The sequence below is a fragment of the Triturus cristatus genome, chromosome 8, assembly GCF_964204655.1.
Source record: "Triturus cristatus chromosome 8, aTriCri1.1, whole genome shotgun sequence".
Lineage (NCBI taxonomy): Eukaryota > Metazoa > Chordata > Amphibia > Caudata > Salamandridae > Triturus > Triturus cristatus.
In genome coordinates this window covers 1,502,663,527-1,502,688,605 of record NC_140591.1, presented here as the reverse complement: position 1 = coordinate 1,502,688,605, position 25,079 = coordinate 1,502,663,527, and the positions used below count along the sequence as shown (strand labels likewise).

At 42.2% G+C, this 25,079-nt stretch overlaps 1 long non-coding RNA gene across 2 annotated transcripts in view; it reads right to left on the bottom strand.

Moving 5' to 3' along the window:
• Positions 1–25,079, bottom strand: part of LOC146806012 (uncharacterized) — a 910,525-nt gene that overhangs the window by 11,824 nt on the left and 873,622 nt on the right. Inside the window, exon 4 of one of the 2 annotated variants that reach the window (XR_014967539.1) lies at positions 23,454–23,529. This is a non-coding gene — a long non-coding RNA (uncharacterized LOC146806012). The remainder of the gene's footprint in view (positions 1–23,453; positions 23,530–25,079) is intronic. The other variant, XR_014967540.1, reaches the window with a different exon arrangement.

The following is a 25,079-nucleotide window of genomic DNA, read 5'->3' as shown; positions in this document are numbered from 1 at the left end:
TTGGAATAAAGATTTCAACGTACCTTGATACTCTCGACATTTCTTGTTATATTCGGAAGTGTCAGACACCGCTGTGAGCACGTCTCATTACGTGCGTTTTAAATGGTACGTGATGGCCCCATTTTTGTCCCCATGGGATTTGTAGTTCTTTTCATCGCGTAGGAACGAGTGAAACAAACAGTGCAATATTATAACTTCTCTGATTCATGTCTACAAGAGACTTCCCTCATTCTTGTAAATGGTCTATTTGATTATAAACGATTAGGTTTACAATCGTCCACGGACACCTCATGTAGCACTTCTTGAATGGATCTGAAAAAACTTTATTGTTCAATTTAGGTTGTGAACAAAACCGATTTTCCTATCGGAAATGACAATCTAATTACGAATAAGCAAATAATAATGAAAAATACAGATTACATTCTCATAGGATACCAGTAATTGCAGTCTGGCAGACATTATCTCAAATTGTACAGTTCTGAGAGCTCATTTAATCCATTGATAGCTGTGTTAAATTTGACTATCTTCTTGATAGCTTGGTCTCAAGATCTCCTCCTCTTACGTCCTGTTCTACTTTTGAAATTACAGTCCACTTTAGATCTTTTATTGAATGATTGTGAGCCTTCCAATGATTTACCAGTGGTGCAGTTTGGACATTTTTATTGATCCGAGATTTGTGTTGTGAAATCCTTATTCTTATTTCTTGGCTCGTTTTTCCTATCTACAATTGGTCACAGGGACAACGAATACCATAAATCACATTTTTACTTTTACAGTTGGTGAAGGATTCGTGTTTCCAGAAGATGGAATTATGTGCAAATAATATTCCTTCTTCGGTGGACTCGCAGCAAATGCAAGTTCCACATTTGTGGTGACCCAGTATTGGTGGGAGACCTACATAGTCTCGTACAGTATTTTGTTTTATTGCTGGCATCGCTGCTCTTACAACTTGATTTGCAATGCTGCAGGGTTTTTTAAAAGCCAAAAGTGGATTCAGTTTTAAAGAGTGGTCCAGATTTTTTATCAAGTGCCAGTTTTGGTTGATCACTTTCTTCAAGATGTTTGAATTCGGGCAAAATGTCGAGACACAAACTATCCTTTCCAGGGGAGATTTTTCATTTTTTTTGAGTAGAGCTTCTCGTGGAGTCCACCAAGCTCTTTTCATGGCTCTTTTTAGCAATTTTTTGGGGTACCCTCTTTTCTTCAAATTGTCAAGCAGTTTCGTTGCATGCAACAGATATTCATCTTTGTAGAAGCAGTTACGTCTCACTCTTAGAAACTGCCCATTGGGCAGATTCTCTTTTAAATTTCTGGGATGATTACTTGAGAAGTGTAACGCTTTGTTGCGATCAGTTGGCTTTTTGAAGAGAGTGGTGACCAGTCCATTTTCTGCTGGATATACCTCCACATCCAAGAAAGAAATCTTTATCTTGGAGTGGTTCAGACTGAATTTTATGTCTTCAGTTCTGTTATTTAACCAGTGATGGAACTTATTAAGATTTTGTTCAGTGCTGGTCCAAATCATAAATATATCATCGATATAACGAGTCCATTTTCCAACATATTGGTAAAGTGGATTCTCGTTATAGATGAATTTCTCCTCATATTTTGCCATAAAGAGTACTGCTAACTCTGGGGCAAAGGGACAACCCATTGCAACTCCTTTAATTTGGTAGTAGAAGTCTCCATTAAAATTAAAGTCGTTTTTCTTTAGGGCAAAACTTGCCAGTTCCATGATGAACTCAGTGGGAACTCTTAGGGGTCTCGGTCTACTTTCCAAATACGAATTAATGACTGCCAGGCCATCATCCTGAGGTATTTGTGTATATAATGATACTACATCTAATGTGACTAGATGGTGTATATCTTGTTAAAAACTCAGTGAATCCAATTTATTGATAAAATCAGTCGTGTCGCGTAGAAATGATGGAACCTCCTCGACAAATGGTTTTAAAAAATGGTCGACAAATTTTGAGATTGGTTCCAAAAATGACTCACATCCGGAGACAATAGGTCTCCCGGGTGGCGCTGTTTCATTTTTATGTATCTTAGGAGGAACATAAAATAGGGGTGTCCTTGGGTTTTTATTCTGTAAGAACTCATATTCTTTTTTGTTCAAAAATCCTTGTTGGAATCCTTTTTCAAGTATAGGAAACAGTACGTTTTGTAGCTCAAATGTTGGGTCTTTGTTAATCTTTCTATAACAGTTACTGTCCTCCAACTGTCTCATAACTTCGCAAGTGTACTCTTTTGTATCCCAAACAACTATCGCACCGCCTTTATCGGCTTGTTTGATTATAATGGAATTGTCTTTTTGAAGATTTGTTAATGCTTCCATTTGAGATCTCGAGGTGTTAAATTTGACCCATCTTTTTTTCTTTTCCATTTCGGTTATTGCTGATAGAATTGTTTTTTCGAAGATTACTACTTCTTTCGGAATTTTATAAGTTTCTTCTCAAGTAATGATCCCAGAAATTTAAAAGAGAATCTGCCCTATGGGCAGTTTCTAAGAGTGAGACGTAACTGCTTCTACAAAGATGAATATCTGTTGCATGCAACGAAACTGCTTGACAATTTGAAGAAAAGAGGGTACCCCAAAAAATTGCTAAAAAGAGCCATGAAAAGAGCTTGGTGGACTCCACGAGAAGCTCTACTCGAAAAAAATGATAAATCTCCCCTGGAAAGGATAGTTTGTGTCTCGACATTTTGCCCGAATTCAAACATCTTGAAGAAAGTGATCAACCAAAATTGGCACTTGATAAAAAATCTGGCCCACTCCTTAAAACTGAATCCACTTTTTGCTTTTAAAAAAGACCGCAGCATTGCAAATCAAGTTGTAAGAGCAGCGATGCCATCAATAAAACAAAATACCGTACGAGACTATGAAGGTCTCCCACCAATACTGGGTCACCACAAATGTGGAACTTGCATTTGCTGCGAATCCACCGAAGAAGGAATATTATTTGCACATAATTCCATCTTCTGGAAACACGAATCCTTCACCAACTGTAAAAGTAAAAATGTGATTTATGGTATTCGTTGTCCCTGTGACCAATTGTACATAGGAAAAACGAGCCAAGAAATAAGAATAAGGATTTCACAACACAAATCTCGGATCAATAAAAATGTCCAAACTGCACCACTGGTAAATCATTGGACAGCTCACAATCATTCAATAAAAGATCTAAAGTGGACTGTAATTTCAAAAGTAGAACAGGACGTAAGAGGAGGAGATCTTGAGACCAAGCTATCAAGAAGATAGTCAAATTTAACACAGCTATCAATGGATTCAATGAGCTCTCAGAACTGTACAATTTGAGATAATTTCTGCCAGACTGCAATCACTGGTATCCTATGAGAATGTAATCTGTATTTTTCATTACTATTTGCTTATTCATAATTAGATTGTCATTTCCGATAGGAAAATCGGTTTTGTTCACAACCTAAATTGAACAATAAAGTTTTTTCAGATCCATTCAAGAAGTGCTACATGAGGTGTCCGTGGACGATTGTAAACTGAATCGTTTATAATCAAATAGACCATTTACAAGAATCAGGGAAGTCTCTTATAGACATGAATCAGAGAAGTTATAATATTGCACTGTTTGTTTCACTCGTTCCTACGCGATGAAAAGAACTACAAATCCCATGAGGACAAAAATGGGGCCATCACGTACCATTTAAAAGGCACGTAATGAGACGTGCTCACAGCGGCGTCTGACACTTCCGAATATAACAAGAAATATCAAGAGTATCAAGGTACGTTGAAATCTTTATTCCAAATTAGGTTGAGTCCTACTTCCGACCAGAGAGCATTTGATTTAAAACGATGCCCGTATTTATATCTTTCTAGTTGGTAACAATGTGTTGAATCAGCGGACGCTAGTTGGATTACAGCCTAAAGTGAGAAGAGCGACATCCACTGCACTAAGGTACACGTCCCTTTTAGTAGTGCCATGAAATACCGTGTAACCTAGTACAACAAAGAAATGGGTTTAAACTCTTTTTTTGCATTCTTTTTTGTATTCTTTCCAATATTCACGGCACCAGTTGGAAAGAAGACAGCACTTTTCACCTAAAAAACGGAATATATAAAGATAACGATCGGAACTGCGATCGAAACAACTAAAATTATAAAAAGACACGTTCTATCCCTCAGAAGACACACATAATGTAAGTAATGAGGGATGGCATTTGAGCGAATGTGAGACCATATTAGTATTTAGCTTTTGATGGTGATTCTCTCTTTTTGTCTGTCTGGTTGTGTCTTTTCAGACTCAGGCAACTACTGGGTTCTAGATCGGCTGATCTATCCATCACTAGATTGAGGTAAAGAAATTCAGACCATTGGTTGTTTTTTGCAAAAAGAGAATCTAGGTATCTAGTTATACAGAAAAAGTTTTTTGTTTGTGTTTCAGTCTACAGGTCCTGATGAGAGCCAAGGTATTGGAAGGGGTTCGAAACGCGTAGACCTTGGTTTTGGCCATAAGAATTAGAAATTGTTTTGAAAGTATCATACATAGTGATGACTTTGTTCAATACTATTCTATGGTCGTTATGAAAAAAGAATTTTTTAGAATTGGTGAAATGCAGTTTTTGATTGATGAGAGCATGTTTGTCTGAGACTCTTCAGTTTGGTATGAGTAGTGAATGAGTGAAGATATGAAACGAATGATAAGAATGGATGGAGTATGGTAAGAATTAGAATGTAATTTATACATGTTTGCAGTCATATATTTTTGTATATGTGTTTGAAGTTTTGAAAAATCACAAAACTTATGGTGTATATATAAAAAAGAATCAAAAAATTGATTGATTAAATTGACGGAAACAGTGGTCTAAAGGTTCATGTTGTTTTCATTCAATATGTTACCTCGCAATTAGAAGCGTATAGAAAGAAAAGTATCAGTATTGGCATTTTTTTTGTTTTTTATCTGATTGGTGGCTTGTCCTTACTGATTTAAGCCCAAACCCAGTTTTGGTGTAGCTACGTTAAATATCTACATGGCACCACTCACCCACGTCGCACGAGAACACTGCCTCAACATCATCTCCTATGCCGACGACACCCAGCTGATCATATCCCTCACCAAAGACCCCCACACCGCCAAAGCCAACCTACACAAAGGAATGAAGGCCGTCGCAGAATGGATGAAGCACAGCAGACTGAAGCTGAACTCTGACAAGACGGAAGTTTTCATCCTCGGCCACACCCCCTCAGCCTGGGACGACTCCTGGTGGCCAGCATCGATGGGAACAGCCCCAGAACCCAGCGACCACGCACGCAATCTGGGGGTCATCCTTGACTCCTCCCTCTCCATGGCCAAGCAAGTCAACGCGGTCTCCGCATCCTGCTTGAACACCCTCCGAATGCTCCGCAGGATCTACGAAATGGATCCCCTCGGACACGAGAAGAACTGTCACCCAGGCCATCGTCACCAGCAGACTGGACTACGGGAACGCCCTCTACGCAAGAACAACAACCAAGCTTGTGAGATGGCTGCAACGCTTCCAGAACACCTCAGCACGACTGATCCTCGACATCCCCCGATGCAGCCACATCACACCCCACCTGAGAGACCTGCACTGGCTCCCCATCAATAAGAGGATCACCTTGAAACTCCTCATCCAGGCGCACAAAGCCCTACACAACACCGGACCAGAATACCTCAATGACCTACTCAGCTTCTACACTCCCACCCGCAGCCTTCGCTCTGCCAACCTCGCCCTTGCCAGAGTCCCGCGCATCCGGAAATCCACCGCCGGCGGCAGATCCTTCTCCCACCTCGCCGCCAAGACCTGCAACACTCTCCCCACTGACCTACGACAGACGCAGGACCTGATTGCCTTTAGAAGACTTCTCAAGACCTGGCTCTTCGAACAGTAGCAGCCCCACCCTTACCCCAGCGCCTTGAGACCCTCACGGGTATGTAGCATGCTTTACAAATGTTATGATTGATTGATTGATTGACTAACACACACATACTCACCTATATAGTCCCTGAAACAGGCATACACTCCCCAATACAGCCACTCTCACAATACCTCACTCACATATTCAGTCCTTTATAATCTCGAATACTCACATATACTGCTTTTCACATATGTATTCACTCACCCATATACCACTGAGACATCCGTTCACTCATTGACATAGGTATACACAAATCACTCAACCATACAGCCCTTCTCAGATGCACTCATGAACCCATACAGGCAGTGAATTACCCACTCACTCATCCATGCAGGGAGTCACACACCCCTCACTCACCCGCACAGAGTCATGCACCCATACAGGAACTCAGACAACCAATCAATAACCCATATAAACACTCATATACTTACTCACCAACCCATGCAGCCACGTATACACCAACTGACAAACTGATACAGACATTCACACAGATTAGTCACTTACCATACATTCACTGAGAGATGTACAATCACTCACTTATACAGTCAGTCACGCACCCACTAAATTATCCATACTGGCATGCATACACCCACTCATTCTTCAATACACCTTGGCGTATATATATTTAACCCTAATAAACTTTTTAGAAACACTCAGGGGTCAATTCACAAAGGTAATCTGAGACACATGTCTAACTTTACGACATTTTGTATTCACAGAAGTCATGAACGACTTTTTGTATTCACAGAAGTCATTTAAGAGTTGTATCTTTACGTCCGCACTCAGGCGGGAATATCCGCACCCATGCCATACTCTCCGGCTCGGGCCTTACTCTCCGGCTCAAGCCGTACTCGCTGGCTCGGGCCAGATGAAGTATAATCAATGGGCTGGAATGCAATTTTTACAAAAAGGTGTTTTAGGAACGTGTGATAAATGGTAGAGGAGGTCATGAAATACAGTTTGGGCAGGGAAAAGGGTGTGGCCAGATACTACATCATAGCCCAGAAAGGTTTGCTCCTTTGCATCATGGTACAATTTGCGCTCCCCTAAGTGTTGACTGTAGTGTCCACACTACAGTCAATACTAAGAGAGCTCCCCTTAGTATTGACTGTAGTGTTGACACTACAGTCAACACTAAGGGGAGCACAAATTGTGCACTGCATGTACCATGATGCAAAGGAGCATACTTTTCTGGGATATAAGGTAGTGTCCAATGTTAGAAATGGGGGTATATAGTTGGCTAGGGCTTGCACCTTTGTCCAGATAGGGACCATTCTTCCTAGTCAGGATAAGGGAGTTACAATCCTAAAATAACCCCTTCTCATCCCATTGGTAGCTTGGTATGAGCAGTCAGGCTTATCTTAGAGGCAGTGTGTAAAGCATTTGCACTTAACCAACAGTAATACAGTGTAAGCACTACAAAAGGACACCACACCAGTTTAGAAAAATAGCCAATATTTTTATATACGTTAAGACAAGATCAAATCCAACAAAAATCCACAATACTATATTTAAAATTCTGCAGTTATCAAAATAAGTTTCACACAAACTTCCCCGATGTCGATAGCTCCGTCCGGGGCAATCACAGCATTGTGAACAACAAACACAACAGTTCTGGGTGGTCGTGGGCCAGCTACGGTGTCGGAAAGACCCACAAACAGTACTGGAGAGAAGTGTAGGGCGATGGGGCCCTTGAGGTCACTCGAGTTGCAGGTCGAGCTCTTCTCTGATGGAGTCAGGAGCGCTGGCGTTGGCAGGCATCGGGTGCTGCAGTGCGAAGCGCAGCGGTGTGGTGTGCAGTGCCCCTAGGTCGCAGTGCGAGCAGCGGCTCGGTGGCGGCGTCAGATGGCGTCGTGATGAGACCAGGGTCGCGGTGCAAGATGAAGGTGGTGCCCGTCACGATGCTAGCAGGTCACGGTGCAAGCAGCGGCATCATCGTAGCGGAAGCGCTGTCGTCCATTGATGAGCGGGAGTCGATGGTGCCGGCATCAGCAGGCCAAGGCTGCGGGATGGGGGCTGTGCTTCGTGTGACTTACGAGCGGTGCCCTCGAACCACGGTGCAAGCAGTGGTGTTGATTTTGGTGTGGAGCGGCTGCGTCAGGGAGGCCAAGGCGTCCTGTTGAAGCAGGGCGATACAGAGTGCGGTGCCCACAGGACGGGGTGCAAGCAACGGCTCGGTGACGGCATCAACAGGCATCGTCGGTGAGACCAACTCGCGGTGCGGCAGTGCTCTCTGCAGTGCCAAAGGTTCAGCGTGAAGCAAGGTGGTGCGGAGTGTGATGCCCGCAGGTCACGGTGCAAGTAGCAGCTCGGTGGCGGCATCCACAGGTGTCGTTGGTGAGACCAAGTTTGCGGTGCGGTGCCCTCGGTGGTGCCTTCAGGACACAGAGTCGGCAGCTGTATCGTAGGCTTCATTGGTTGGGTCTTCCTCTGTTACAGCACAAAACATACAGTCCCCCGTGCTGCGGGCAGAAGAGTTTTGAGTCTTTGTGGTTCCTTAGACTTCATGAACAGGGGGCAAGCTCTACCTCAAGCCCTTGGACCCTTGGTGAGACTCACAAATTAGGTCGCAGAAAGTCCAGTTTATGCCTTTCACTGCCCAAGACAGAAGCAGCCACTGCAGGTCAGCCCAGCAAAGCACGCAGCAAAGCAGTTGTTCCTTTTCGCAGCATCTCCGGCTCTTCTTCTTGGCAGTCTTCTTGTTTCAGATGAGTTCCAAAGTTCGGGGGTTTTGGTCCCAGCATTTGTTCTCCAAAAATCTGTTGATCCTCTAGGCAGAGGGTGTCTGTGCCCAGCCAAACCAGTTCTGCCTCTTCTGGTGTGATTTCCTGATGGGAGGTGGAGACGACATTATCAGAGGCTGACCAGGCCCTTTGAGGTGCAAGGAAATCTCCTCCCTCTTCCCCCATCACAGCCCAGGTCTATTCAGCCCTTTCCTGACCTACCTAGACTATCGAGAGCCACCCCGGCCTCCTAGCCATCTGTCGTCCAAAACCCAGACAGGCAATCCACATTCCAGGAGAGGCACACGGGATGACTGAGCAAGAAAATACCTACTTTGAAAAAGTGGTATTTTCAAACACAGAATATAAAAATCACCTTTACTAAAAGATGCATCTTTAGATTCTGAGTTCAGGCATACTAAACTTTATTTCTTAACTTGATTCGCCGGGCGAGTTAAGTGTATAAGGTGTTATAAACGAAATTCCCATCTTGTCCGATAGTGAAGGACGAGTTGGGTTGTTGTTCACTCCCGGGACATGCCATACACACCCAGGCATGTCCCACCTTTCGTGTACACTTCACCCTGCCCACAGGGGTGCCTTGGGCCTACCGTAGGGGTGACTGACGGGTATGAAAAGAGAAGGATAGGGACCGGCAAGTGTGTGCACTCGCCAGGTTGACAGGCCAGTTACCAACTGCGCGCAGACTCTGCAATGGCAGCTCTGAGTTACCGTTTTTTTAGGGCTTCTCTCAGGGGAGGCACAACCAGTGCTGCAGGCCCCTGAGTAACATTTGATTCACCAGCCCTATCACAAGCAATGCACTTTACTAGGGGCTAACAGGTAAACCAAATGTCCAAACATGGAAACACAAATCAATACCATAATTTACCATGGGAGCACCTGCAGTTTCCCAGCAGTGCGGAAAGTGTGCAGAAACGCTACGCCAGCAAAAACAGAGCAAAAGCTGGGAGGTCAGAAAGCAAAAACTCAGGGAAAACACGCCAAAAGATGCCAAGTCTAACATTCGACCACACCCTTTTCCCTGCCCAAACTGATTTTCATGACCTCCTTTACCATTTATCACATGTTCCTAATGTTCCCTTTTGTAAAAATTACAATCTGGCCCATTGATTACACTTCATCCGGCCCGAGCTACAGAGTATGGCCTGAGCCGGAGAGTATGGCCCAAGTGTGGAGAGTACGGCCCGAGTGCGGAGAGTATGGCCCGGGTCTGGAGAGTATTGCCCGGGTGCGGAGAGTATGGCCCGGGTGCGGAGAATCCGGCCGACAGCAGACGTAAAGATACGACTGGTAAATGATCTTTGTGAATACCAAAAGTCGTAAAGTTAGACTTTTGTCTCAGATTGCCTTTGAGAATTGGGCCATCAGTCACTGGATTATGTCAACAGTGATGTCATCAGTGATGTCATTTGAGATGTCATCAGTTATGTCATTAGTGATGTCACTGATCATGCCATGAGTGATGTAATATGTGATGTCATAAGCAGTGCATTGCTGGGGCGTGAGCTATAGTTAGCTCAGCTAACTAGAACAGCTGATTGTTTGGGTTTTGTGCAAGTGAAATGGTAACCTAACTATAACGTTGCTGTAACCATTGATTTTTCCGTGAACATATATGTATATGTATATGTGTGTGTGTGTGTGTGTAGAGCTCAAAATTCCCTTGGATTTCAGGAAAAGTAAGCACTCACGGGTGGCGTTGTCACGGATCTTTTATTTTCAGAACAAACGCGTTTCGTCGGTCTGTCTTCTTCGGTGTTACCGGCACACCACAGGCAGCCTTTTTTAATCATGTATGCACAAGGGTAAACATCGACAATGGACGAAACAGAAAGCGTAAGAATGGACGCCATCTTGTAATATATGATATATACATTTCATTACAATCTTACAAACGCTAATGCGTGCAAATAAACCGATGTCACAATATAATTCATAATCAATTTGCCTTGGTAAATACCACAATTCATTGTATATAAATAATAAATGTCGGTCCATCGCTGTATTTACATATGTATACCAATGCTTAAAGATGCCTCATACATCTGCATACACTGTTGTCAAGTGTCTGCCAAATATTGATGTGACACCCTGTTCATTAAAATCTAGCCGTGGATTGGCAAATGTCCATTGCAACTAATATACCCTCATTGCGCAAATTATCAAAACATGTTCCAGGTAGCCTTCAACTGGGGACAATACTGATAGCTTGTATTATACAATGTCAAGCTTTCCACTTCTCCAATGCATACTGCATAACCCAATATTATAGTATACTATACTAGATAGCCTATTGATATGGATCTAGCCGTGAATCGGCAAATCCCCAGCATGACGATATGCCTGCGTGAAGGGAACGGGTGATTATTAACTGTATGTCCTTAATTGATTTAGACACCCAGATGTGATGCTAATTCTTCACTACTGTTCAGACCTCTGGGAAATTTTGTCTGTAAATCAATTATGTAGCGTGACTCTAACCTACGCAATTTGTCACCATCCCTTATATTATCTGCCACATAGTCCAGTCCATAATATTGTAGCACATTCCTGTTGCCAGAGTGTTTATCAGCATAATGCCTTGCTACTGGGTATGCTGTGTCGTTTTTTGCAATTGCCCTCAAATGTTCAAATGTTCTAGTATGCTGATTTTCAAAGGGTGGATGTTGCTGCTGATGTAGCATAAGCCACAAGGACACACAAAACAATAGACAGCATATGAGGTGCTGCAGGTCAAAAATGTAGTTATAGATCTTTTCAAGTTTATGTCCCGAACTGTGCATGTCAGAACCCTTTTGCTGTTCAGGCAAGCTTTACACTTTCCGCACGGAAAGAAACCTTTACGTACTAGCCTGTCTCTTAGTGATCTCGACTTTTTAAAGGTCACTAACGGATATGTTGGAATATCTTTACTTATAACATTATCCGTTTTTAAAATATGCCAATTCTTTTTAAGCATAAGTTTCAGGAAATTAGCTTCCGCTGAATAGGTGGTAATCATTCTGAACTTGCCTTCATGCCTGTCATTGGACCCTCTCTTCTGTCTTTTTTTGTCTTTCAATAAGTGTTTTCTGGGGATCCCTCTCACTTTATGGAGTGTACCCTCTAAGAGGGCCAATTCATAACCTCTCACCTCAAATCTAGCTACACATTCCTTAGCAGCTGCTTCAAAGTCACATGTTCTCGAGCTGTTCCTTTTTAGTCTTAAAAGCTCTCCATAGGGGATGCTTTGTTTCAATTTAGGTGGATGATTACTAGTGGCAAACAAAGTTGAATTTCCCGCGGTTGTTTTGCGATAGAGAGCTGTATGTAATTCACCATACAACACAAAATCCTTCAAGTCAAGGTAGTCCACTGCCACTAGACTAACCGTGCCCGAAAAGTGCAGATATAAATTGTTCTCATTCAAATCTTCAATGTAACCTCCTGCGGACTCAGACGTGCCCTCCCACACAATAAAAAGATCATTGATGTATCGGTGCCAGACTACGGCTCTGACTTTGCTAGTGCCCCTTACATGGGTTCTGGGCACCTGCTCCTCCCACCAGCCAACAAACAAGTTCACATAGCTGGAATCAAAGCAGGTGCCCATCGCTGTGCCAGAGATTTGTTTAAAATACTTGTCTTCAAAAACAAAGATTTTGTTGGGAATGCAAAATCTTGTAAATTCAATCAGCATCAAATTGTGTTCCGCAAAACGTAATTGTCTTTTGTTTAAATAAAAGTGTACAGCTTTCAAACCATCCTCATGGTTTATGCAAGTATACAAACTAGTAATGTCCAACACTACTAGTTGATATGAGGGGTCCCAGATTATACTCGCAATTTTGTTCAAAAAATCTTTGGTGTCCTTCTCATACGATTTCAGTTCCATCACAAAAGGAGATAAAAAATGGTCAATGAACATGGACAAGTGTTCAGTCAAACTACCCTGTGATGACACAATTGACCTACCTGGTGGACGTAGGTTGTCTTTGTGTAGCTTTGGAATATGGTAAAATGTTGCAAAAACTGGACCCGTATTCCGTAGGAATAAATGTTCTTCCGTTCCTTGCATTGATTTGTTGTACCATTTCCTGATCAGAGTCTGGCAACCATACACCTTTCTTGTTAGTTTTCCCGTGTGGTCTTCAAATAGTACTTGCTGTCAGACAATTGCAGCAGAGCTTCTTCGCAGTATTGCGTCCTAGTTTCCACCTTTATCTGAAGGCTTAATGATAATGGAAGTATCCTGAAGTAGACCATTGAGTGCCTTCTTCTCTTCATTAGTTAGGTTGTCATGTCTGGGACTCTTGTGGTTCTTGCATCTAAATTTTAATAGATCACTCACCATTGTGTACTTGATATTAGTAGTAACCGACGAAGCTAAACCCGCTTATTCCGCTACTACCCTGACTATCTTTCACGACACAAGAGAAACAGGTGCTGCTCCAGCAGAACCTTCAGTGAAGTGCGCAGTAGAATATTGGAGCACACCTCACCAACTGTCATTCACTGAAAGACTAGACTGCTAAACAGCGATATGCTGCTGCAATGTCAGGATGTTGGCGGCCATGTTGGACTTTCTACGGTGCCAACTAGCACTCCAACTAAAGGGATTAGCTGCTCTTGGAGTTTGTAATGAGAGAATAGTAGCTACGGAGGAAGTAAAAGGAGGAAACCTCCCGTGATTCCTGACAGTACCCCCTCCCAACGGGGTTTCCTCCAATCTGGGTTTGGTAGGGAAATTGGCATGGAAAGCTTTATTTAATCGAGGGGCATGGTCATCAGTACTTTTTTCCCAGGAACGTTCATCAGGTCCATAACCCTTCCAATCAATGAGGTAAAAGAGGTCATTACGGATGAGTCTTGAATCTAAAATCTGTTTAACTTCATACTCAGCGTCCCCATGCAAGATTAAAGGATCAGGAGGGTAAGACCTACGCAACCCAGGGTGAATTGGTTTCAGGAGAGAAACATGAAAGGCCGGATGAATTTTGGTGGAACCAGGGAGAGATAATCGATAAGTAACTGGATTAATGACCTTCTCAATTGGATAAGGACACATAAAAAGAGGCTGGAATTTACGGGGACCCTTGAGTCTAAGATTTTTTGTACACAACCAGACTAAATCACCTACATGAAGTTCAGGTGCCTTTTTACGTTTTCGATCAGCGAAATGTTTGTAACGAGCCTTCGCTGTTGACAAATTCTGGGTTACTGAGTGATGGATCCTAGTTAACTGGTGAGCAATATCTTGAACAGCAGGAATATTAGCAGTGTCAAAATTAGCATGGGAATTAGGATGTCTGCCTGAGTTTATGAAGAAAGGTGAGCAACCTGTGGAGACATTAAGGGCGTTATTATAGGAATACTCAGCAGTCCATAAGTGGTCAGGCCAGTCACCCTCCTCATCTAACAAATATAGTCTAAGGTGTTGTTCTAGATCTTGATTAATGTGTTCGTTCTGACCATCAGTTTCAGGGTGAAAGCTAGTAGAATAACGATGGTCAATGTTAAGGCCTTTGATGAAAGCCTTCCAAAATCGTGATAGGAACTGGGAGCCCCTGTCTGAAATGAGTACCTTAGGTATCCCATGAAGGCGAATTATGTGTTGATTGAAAAGTTGTGCTAGTTGTTTGGAAGTGGGTGCACCCTTGAAGGGTACAAAGTGAGCCATTTTACTAAAGGTGTCAACAGCGACAAGGATAGTGTCATAACCATGGGAAGAAGGTAGATCAACAATCAAGTCTAGAGAGACCATGTGCCAAGGTATGGGGGGTGGGCATGGGTTGTAAGAGAACCTTTGGGGCCTGCCTATCCGATTTCCCCCGTGCACATAATTCACAACTCAAAACATATTGACGAACATCACGGCACATATATGGCCACCAAAAGTTTCATCTAAGTAAATCTTCGGTTTTCAGGATGCCCTTATGACCCGCCAGTGGATTGTCATGACTTTCCTGCATTGCTTGTAACTGGAGTTCCTTGGTGGGTAGATACAGAGCAGAATCATGATAGGGAAGGCCATTGTGAATGGAACGTAGCGGGTCTTCAGTGGCCCATGTCTGCATATCTAGATCCGACATCATATTGCGGACATGATGTTCAAAGGGTTGCAAGGAAATTACTCCAATAAATTTATCATCAGGTATGATTGGTTGATTTACAATTACTGGAGTTTGATATTCTGTATCTAATCTTGAAAGGACATCAGCCTTTCCGTTCTTAGATCCGGGACGGAAGGTGATAACAAAATCAAAGTCCGCGAAGTACAGAGACCACCGCAATTGACGTGGTGTGAGTGTACGAGCAGAGCGCAAAAATTTTAGGTTACGGTGGTCTGTAAACACTGTTTCAGTGTGTTTAGCCCCCATTAGGTAATGCCTCCAGTCCTTGAAGGCATCCTTAATGGCCAGAAGTTATTTTTCTGTGATAGTATAATTACATTCCGCAGGGTTGAGTTTGCGTGAACGATACGCTACCGGATGCAGCTGCCCGGTGTCCTTGTGTCTCTGAGAAAGAATTCCTCCGATGGCTAGGTCTGAAGCGTCCATCTCTAGATAGAAGGGTTCAGAGGGATCTGCATGAATGCATGAAGTAGAACTGGTGCTGTAGTGAAGCTGGTTTTCATCAATCGGAAGGCCTCTTCAGCTTCATCAGACCAGTGGAACGAGACGCCTTTCTTCAGAAGACGAGTCAAAGGGAGTATCTTAGAAGAGAATCCATGAATGAATCGTCTGTAAAAATTGGAGAATCCAATAAAGCTTTGAAGTTCTTTGATACTAGTAGGAGATTTCCAGTCCGTTATTGCTTTCACCTTCTGTTCATCCATTTAAACTCCATTAGGCGACAGTACAAAGCCTAGGAACTCCACTGTGTCGGGGTTGAAGAGGCATTTCTCCAACTTTACATATAGAGAGTTTTCCCGTAGACATTGTAGAACAGCTCTAACCTGGTCATAATGTTCTTCAGTCGTGTTTGAATAAATCAGGATGTCATCGATGTAAACTATAACGCATCGATCAATGAAATCAGTTAAAACATCATTGATAAAGTATTGGAAGGCTGCAGGCGCGTTACACAGACCAAACTGCATTACTAGGTACTCATAGAGCCAGAATTTGGTTCGAAACGCGGTCTTCCATTAGTCGCCTTCTCGGAGTCTGATTAGATGATATGCTCCTCGTAAATCTAAGCGAGTGTAAATCCTTGCTTCCTTCACCTGATCAATCAATACTGAGATGAGGGGTAACGGGTATCGGTTCTTGATAGTGATTCTATTGATTGCCCTAAAGTCTATGCAAGTCCTGAGATCCCCTCCCTTCTTCGGCACAAAAAAAAGGGGGGAAGAGACAGGGGACTGGAACGGTCGAATAAAACCATTTGCCAAGTTCTTGGTTAAATATTCTTTCAAGTGGAGATTTTCCTTTTCCGTTAGGGCATAAAATCTACTGCAAGGTAGGTTGGCTCCAGGTTCCAGGTCGATCTTGCAGTCATAAGACCTGTGTGGAGGTAATGTTTCGGCTTTGATTTCATCAAAGACATCTGCAAATTCCTAGTAAGGTTCTGGTATTTCAGGTGTTTGAATGACACATATTGAACCTCCATTTGTGCATAACTGAGTGACCGCACTGGTTACGGTAGGATTAGTCAACCTTTCAAAACAATGTCTTGTACAATATTCCGAATTTAATTGAATAGTCCGGGCTCCCCAATCTATCAACGGATTGTGTTCAGTCAGCCATGGTAGACCTAGGATTAATGGAAATTGGGGGGCGTCAATTAAATTAAACTGTAAGGTCTCTTGGTGTCCCTCGATGGTGATCATGTGTACCAATTCCGTATGACTGTTTATTGGTCCTGAAGTTAATTCTGTACCATCCACTGCTCGGACCTACTCGCTTTTCTCCTTTTTAATAGCTTGTAATCCAATCTGAGCAGCAAATTTATGGTCGCAAAAACTACCCGTTGCTCCAGAATCAACCATGACAATGACTCCGGTCAAATTTGTACCTCTAAATCTTAATGTTACTGTCATTACTAAATGGGGCGAAGAGACTTGTAGTGTGTTCGCTACTTGATGACCTATTGGAGTTGTTGCTCCTTTTGCAACCACGGGTCCAACTCCGCTCAACCGTGGTGCCTCTAGTTTTCCTTCTCCTTTGCCGGTAATTTCGGTCTTTTTAAACAATTCTTGACGAAATGTCCACTTCCTCCACAATACAAACACAACTTGTTTAATCTTCATTTTTCTTTTTTCTCCATAGAGAGCGGACCTCTGATCACTCCAATTTGCATGGGTTCTGCTCCTGTAGAACTTTCCACCGTTCGTGTTGGCTCTATTTTAACTCAGTCAAAACGTGGAACACTAGGTCGAAACTCCCGTCTACGTTCTCCTCTTCGCTCATTTTGTCGATAATCAATCTCTAGAGTTAAATCCACTAGGGCAGAGATGTTAGTAGGTCGATTCGGAATTTGGGAAAGGGCATCTTTCAATTCTTCAAGCAATCCCCTGTAAAATACTGCCACTCTTTTATTCTCAGGCCAATTGGTCTCTACTATTAATTTATCAAATTGGGCTAGGTAGGTCACGAGTTCTCGGTTACCCTGTTTCAATTCTAACAGTTCATTGTCACAAGCCTGTGATACTGTTCTGCGATCAAAAATGCGGAGGAATTCTTTCTTGAAATCTTCTAGACTGTATAAAATTGGGTCATCTTTGGACACTAGTGGCATGGACCAAGAAGCGGCGTCCCCACTAAGGTAGGACAGGATGAACGCCACACGGGATTGGGCATCAGGGAAAATTGTTGGACGGCACATAAAGTGCAATGAACACTGGGTCAAAAAAAATGGTGCCTTTTGAGGATCTCCATTGAACCTCTCTGGTGGAGCAAGAGGAATTACTGGGGATAGGTAGTGGATGACTTGAGTGGGGGCAAAAGATGGAGTGCTAGTGTTTGGGTTCTGTGTTGTAAAAGATGTGGAGGTTTGACTGGCGCCCTGAACTGGTGTTCCCGTTTTAAAGGTTATAATCTCTTGTCTTAATATCTTATTTTCCTCCCTCACTGCCTCTAAGTCCCTTTGTATATTACTTAAAATCTCGTCTACATTTTTTAAATCCAGACCTTACGTCATTCTGCTCAGGTGCTTGTACCAACGTGGGCACTTCACTCCGTCAGGGTCGTGCTAGAACTAGTTTAATCACACAGGAGCAGAATGATGCTAAATCCCAATGCCCTTCTCAGAACCCGCCCTGCTAGGTTTGTATTAATCCATCGCAGGTAAGTACTGAGGGGGGAAAGGGGTTGGGACAGAGAAGAGACAGCTCCAAAACTCAGCTGGTCCTGCTTGGTCTTCTTCTTCTGGTTGTTCAAGCTAAAAACATTACATAGTCAGATATAATTGATTTACCTTAAATGGACTGCTTTCCTTTATATAAAATAACTGATCTCACCAGTGGGTAGTTTTGGGCTTGCCGCTCTTCTTACTTCTCTCGAGTGTAGTGTGCGTTTACCCAGAGAAGCCTTCACTCTAATCACTTGCTCTTTTCTTCACAGGTCGTTCTACTCTAAGCTGCTTTGTCTTATTAGAAGAAAACCAGGTAAGTAAATATTCTTTTCTGTATGTGCTTAATGTTTATTCTCTCTTTTTTCCCAACTGAATACTCACTGGCAAGTGATAGATATGTTTTATAAATGGTGTCTGAAGTTGTTTAACTGCATCTAAAATTGCGACGTCTATTGCTTGTATGCACCAGCCTTGTAATAGCTAATCATCTTTGTGGAAAAGATGATTAGCTATTTATGTATCCCAGCCAATTGAAGAAGGTGCTTCAGAATAGTTTTGGCCTCTGACTAAATACTGCTATAATTTTTAAGGCTGCAATTAATTTATTTACTCTTCCAGTATAATGTTATGCGAGACGAACAGTAATGATCTCGTGTTCGCACTCGCCCGGTTTTAGAACTAACGCAGCTCAATGAAAGAGTGGCATTAGAATATTGCCGGTAAGTCTTTTCTGCTCTCAAGACTATTGCGCGCACAAAGAGGAACGTGCGCGCGAATTTCTTTCTTTCAATCTTTCAGGACTACGCGGCACTGGAAGAACGGTGCCCGCGTTGTCCTTTAAATCGAAATGCGTGATATCTCCTTCAGGAAATGCAGCACGGAAGGACAGTGCTCGCGTTTATCCTTTCAATGAAAATTGAGATAATCACCTTCAAAGAAACATTTCCCAAGACTCTGCGAGTTGGGAGGACTCGCCAGCGTTCACCTCACACAGTCTTCCTCACAGAAATAAACGGTTAAGAGTTACTCTTGAAATTATGTTTATCTTGTTCTTCCTCACCAATTATACTGCTATTGCTAGCGTGAGCATAACCTAAGCCTGATTTATTTTTATGTATTTTCAAACAGATTTTTACCCTAGGCACTAGGTGAAAACAGAAGTAATTTCTTAGATTTTGCCACTAACCTTAGTCCTTGATATTAGTAGTAACCGACGAAGCTAAACCCGCTTATTCCGCTACTACCCTGACTATCTTTCACGACGCAAGAGAAACAGGTGCTGCTCCAGAAGAATCTTCAGTGAAGTGCGCAGTAGAATGTTGGAGCACACCTCACCAACTGTCATTCACTGAAAGACTAGACTGCTAAACAGCGATATGCTGTTGCAATGTCAGGATGTTGGCGGCCATGTTGGAGTTTCTACGATGCCAACTAGCACTCCAACTAAAGGGATTAGCTACTCTTTGAGTTTGTAATGAGAGAATAGTAGCAACGGAGGAAGTAGAAGGAGGAAACCTCCCGTGATTCCTGACACACACGCGGCGTGTTTTCGCTTATTTTTTGGAAAGGCAGCATTCCAAAATAGCTTCGCGGGCACAGTTCAATCTGCCATCATACCCATACGCGATTCGGACGTCCTCTCGCCCTTGATCTCAGGAAATGGCTCACGAGGAGTTGCAGCAGCCATAGGTAATCACAGCTTTATGTTCTTTTTAAACCTGCCTAATGGGCGTGGCTTTCCAGTGCATTATGGTTGTTCGAGTCTTTCATAAATTTATAAATTCTCTAGTGGGTGCCGTTGCTTAATCTCCTTCTAATAAATCAAATGTCCACATTGGGTTAATGCATTACTGGCAAGGTTAATTGTCCTGCTGTATTTTTACCTTGCCAATATACACGCCGTTCCTTGTGCTCCATACTAGTGATAGCGCCCGACCCGCTATTCCTCAGGGGGGCATCTTCGGGACCAAGGAGGGCCGCTACTCATTCCAATCGTAAAGCTCCTAAATATTGAAGATGCCACACGCGGCATGTTTTCACTGATTTATTGTCAAGGCAGTATTCCAAAATAGCTTCGGCACAGTTCAATCTGTCATCATATCCATAAGCGTTTTGGGTGTCCTCTCTCCCTTGATCTCAGGAAATGGCTCATGAGGAGTTGCAGCTGCCAAAGGTAATCACAGCTTCATGTTCTTTTTAATCCCGCCTAATGGGCGTGGCTTTCCAGTGCATTATGGTTGTTCGAGTCTTTCATAAATTTATAAATCCTCTAGTGGATGCCGTTGCCTATTTTGGAATGCTGCCTTGTCAATAAATAAGTGAAAACACGCCACGTGTGGCATCTTCAATATTTGGGAGCATTACAGTTGGAATATATATAAGTGTGTGTGTGTGTATATATATATTCACAGAAAAAAACATAGGTTTCAGGGGTGTTATAGTTAGCTGGCCATTTCACTCGAACAAAACCATAGAAATTCCTCCGTTATAGTTAGTTCTGATAATTATAACTCGCGCGCCCGCAATGCACTGCTGATGATGTCACATATTGCATCATTCATGACATGGTCAGTGACATCACTGATGACATCTCAAAAGACATCACTGATGACATCGCTGATGACATCATCCAGTGAAGGTAGTTTAGTTTGAAATGTAAATATATATTATCTACTGGCGGTTGCCAGTAGATAGTTATAGTTAGGACCTATTTTCCATAGGAAATCCACAACATTCTATTGGGAATATCTTTGGCGCCGGTTAATGAATCTTCGCGAAATTTTCTAAACTTTTGGCCAGCTTCGCTCCGCTCCTACCCTGAAAGTTTTGTGGTGATTCGTCAAGTGGGGGCCGAGAAAAAAGGGGGGTCCCAAAATGCATTTTCCCCATGCATTTTCCCTAGGACCTGTTGACGCAGCTACAGCCCGAACTGCTGAACGGAATTACACCAAATTTGGCAAAGAGATAGTCCTCAGTTCAGACTTGTGCCTTTTGCTTAAATGGTGTAAATCCGTTCAGTAGTTCCTGAGAAAATTAGGGTAAAAAAGTTAGTGATATCTGGGCGGAGCCTAACCACACATCTCATCGTGAGATCTGATTGGCTGTCAGTACTTCATCCAAGAAGTGTTGGCAGCCATCGTGGGACCAATATATATGATAGCTCCTCATTAAAAAGTATTGCAGTTAATAGAAGGTTTTAAGACTTTAGTTACATTATAAATCGTTTGTTGATGGTACCATACTCATTTTAGGAATTGTGGTGTGTTCTAAGGTGATTTTACCATGTGAAAAAGCCTTCTGCTGGGATATCATGAATCATGTTTGAGAGAAAACTATTTTCTCATGCTTTTCCTACAGAGGTTTGGAAGGTGATCTATAAGCTAAACTGAGAGCATATTTTCTGTAAATTCACATTATCTTTCTCAGTCATGTGAGAATGAAGTCTGACATTCTCAGTAAAACATGTACATCCAACAAGGGCAGAGACTGTCAGTTGATTCCTTTGTGTTCTACTGCAGCTTCCCAGAGTGTTATAAAGAACAACTAGAGCGCTAACAGTCCTACAAATGACACACGTATGTCACACCTGAAGCCATCTTGATTGGAATAAAGTGGTAACTCTTAAAATATTTAATTTAAAAAGGAACAAAATGAGGGGGTTCATTTTGCCATAGAAAGTAGGATTAGTGCTGCAGAAAGAAAAATTAGGGCACATTTTGAGTGACTTCTCAAATCCCCTTCTATTTCATTAAAACATTCTTACATGCAGACTGAAACATGCACTTTCAATACCAGAAGCAGAATTCCCTGGTGAGCAGTATCTTTACTACAGTGATCTAATAAGCAATTAGAGTGCTAACATTCTGAATTTATGGCTAATGTGTGACACATCTGAATGCCTTCTTGATGGAATCAAAGTAAAAAACTGAAAGTATTTCCTACTGAGGAGACTGTAGTAAATGAGGAAATTAGGAAACTTCATAACAAATAAGTCTCCCAAAATGGCCACCAGAGACAAAGGAGCCCAAATGTAGCCCAAATATCACCCAGATGTAGCCCAAGTATAGCCCAGTGACAGAATGTCCCAGAGTGTTCTAACGAACAACTAGAGCGCTAACAGTCTTACTTATGAAAAAAGTATGGCACACCTGAAGCCATCTTGATTGGAATAAAGTGGTAACACTTAAAACATTTAATTTACAAAGGAACAAAATGAGGGGGTTCATTTTGCCATAGAAATTATGATTAGTGCTGCAGAAAGAAAAATAAGGGCACATTTTGACTTCTCAAATCCTCTTCTATTTCATTAAAAAATTCTGACATGCAGACTGAAACATACACTTTAAATACCAGCAGCAGACTTACCTGGTGAGCAGTAGCTTTACTACAGTGATCTAATGAGCAACTAGAGTGCTCACATTCAGAATTTATGGTAAATGTGTGACACATCTGAATGCCTTCTTGATGGAACCAAAGTAAAAAACTGAAAGTATTTCCTACTGAGGAGACTGCAGTAAATGAGGAAATTAGGAAACTTCAAAACAAATAAATCTCCCAAGATGGCCACCAGAGACAAAAGAGCCCAAATGTAGCCAAAATATCACCCAGATGTAGCCCAATTATAGCCCAATGACAGAATGTCCCAGAGTGTTCTTAAGAACAACTAGAGCGCTTACTGTCTTACTTATGACAAAAGTATGGCACACCTGAATCCATCTTGATTGGAATAAACTGGTAACACTTAAAACATTTAATTTAAAAAGGAACACAATGAGGGGGTTAATGTTTCCATAGAAATTATGATTAGTGCTGAAGAATGAAAAATTAGGGCACATTTTGAGTGACTTCTCAAATCCTCTTCTATTTCATAAAAAAAATCTGATATGCAGACTGAAACATGCACTTTTAATACCAGCAGCAGACTTCTGTGGTGAGCAGTAGCTTTACTACAGTGATCTAATGAGCAACTAGAGTGCTAACATTCAGAATTTATGGCAAATGTGTGACACATCTGAATACCTTCTTGATGGAATCAAAGTAAAAAACTGAAAGCATTTCCTACTGAGGAGACTGCAGTAAATGAGGAAATTAGGAAACTTCATAACAAATAAATCTTCCAAGATGGCCACCAGAGACAAAAGAGCCCAAATGCAGCACAAATATCACCCAGATGTAGCCCACATGTAGCCCAATGACAGAAGTGTGCAAAACACTTATTTTTAGTGCATTTGCAGTTTTATATAGTGCAGGCTTGTCAGGTATTGGAGTGCTTTACATGAGCATTGGTTACATCACACAAGATCAAATTCATTATGGTTGTAGACATGGGGAGATTAAGTGATTTGACCAGAATCACAGAATGTTGAGCTGAAGCAGAAACTCCAACCTAGTTCCCCAGTTGCAAAGTCTGCAGCTCTGGAAGGAACGTGGATTTCCTCAGGACCACGGACAGATAACAATAACATTATGTGTAACTGCAGCACCCCTGTCTGAGCAGGTGTGAAACATTTCCCTACCTCTTCTTGGTTCAGGCAGTCTTCTTTTCAACCTGAAATAAAGCTTTCCGTTAGTTTCATTTACAAACAGAGTTTGCTTTTATAAATGTAGAAGTAATAATAATCACTGTACAGTACAGACAACAATAAATCCACATGTTTTGCAAATGTACACCACACACATTCCTACATCAACAGTCACTCAATTACCAGTCCTTTTTTCCCAAATTATGCTGAGATGCATGAATGCTTCATGCATCATTTCATTGTGCATTACCTGAGAGGATGAGGTTTTACAAATGTGTATTTGCAGTTTCTTATGCACTATATGACATACTGTGGACTGAGTTGCAGCCCTGTGTCTTATTAAGTAAAAACAATGGGTGTGTGATTATGATGGTACATGATTGAGAGCTTTGCACTTAAGGCAGAATGCAGTGCCAGATTCTCACAGTACCTGTCAGTGAGTCCTAAAACCTTTCAGACTACATTCACCTCCAATTTTGGCCTACGTACAAATCACAGAGTGTTAAAAGATAGCCCAGCATGTCTGAACTCTTCGACAGCTCACTATGACTTGGGTAGCAGCACTCTAGTCAATCTTAGTGAATTCACCCCACTACGCCTCCAAAAGTTTTCAAGATCATCCAATCTATGAAATCCGGATCCCCCTACGACCCGTGCCCCCCCTCCATCCTCAAACAGATCCCTGTACCTATAGCTCCCTACCTGACCAACATCTTCAATGGGATGTTTGCTACAGGGATTTTTCCCACCATGTGGAAGAAGGCCTCTACCTTTCCACTTCTTAAGAAGCCCAATCTGGACCCAGAAAATCCAGTCAACTACCATCCTATTTTCAGATTGCCCTTTCCAGCAAAGCTAATAAACACATTATAGATACTCAACTGATGCAATTTATCCAATCTAATCATCTATTGGATCTATTAACGAGGGAGTAATTGAGCCCATTGAGGCATCTGAATGGTTAAGCCCCATAGTTTTGGCCAGAAAACCCAACGGAAATATCAGAATGTGCATTGATTTGAGAGACTTGAATAACAATATCTGGATAGATCGTCACCCTCTTCCTCGTATTAATGAAATGTTAGCAAGAGCAAAAGGAGGTACACACTTCAGCACGTTAGATTTATCCAATGCATACCATCAAGTGTTATTACATGAAGATTCGAGACATGTCACTTCGTTCATCACACCAGAGGGTGCTTTTCAATTCATTTGCATGCCATTTGGATTGGCATCGGCTTCTGCTGTATTTCAAAGAGTGATGCAATCTATTTTAGCAGGCCTAAAGAATGTTTTAGTGTTTTAAGATGACGTATTAGTATGGCGGTGCGATAAGATCAATCATGATAACATTTTAGAACAGGTACTCAAGAAACTCTTGATGGCTGGGCTCACTATTGCTTTAGAAAAATGTAAGTTTGGTGTAAGCGAGGTTGAGTATTTGGGCCACACATTGATATGCAATGGAGTTAAACCTAAACGGAGCTTAGTTGAAGTTATATAGAGAGCATCTGCTCCTAGTGACAAAGACCAACTCAGGTCGTTTTTAGATCTAGCTGAATTTTACTCAAAATCCGTACACCATTTCTCCGAAAAAGTCCATGAATTAAGAAAATTGAT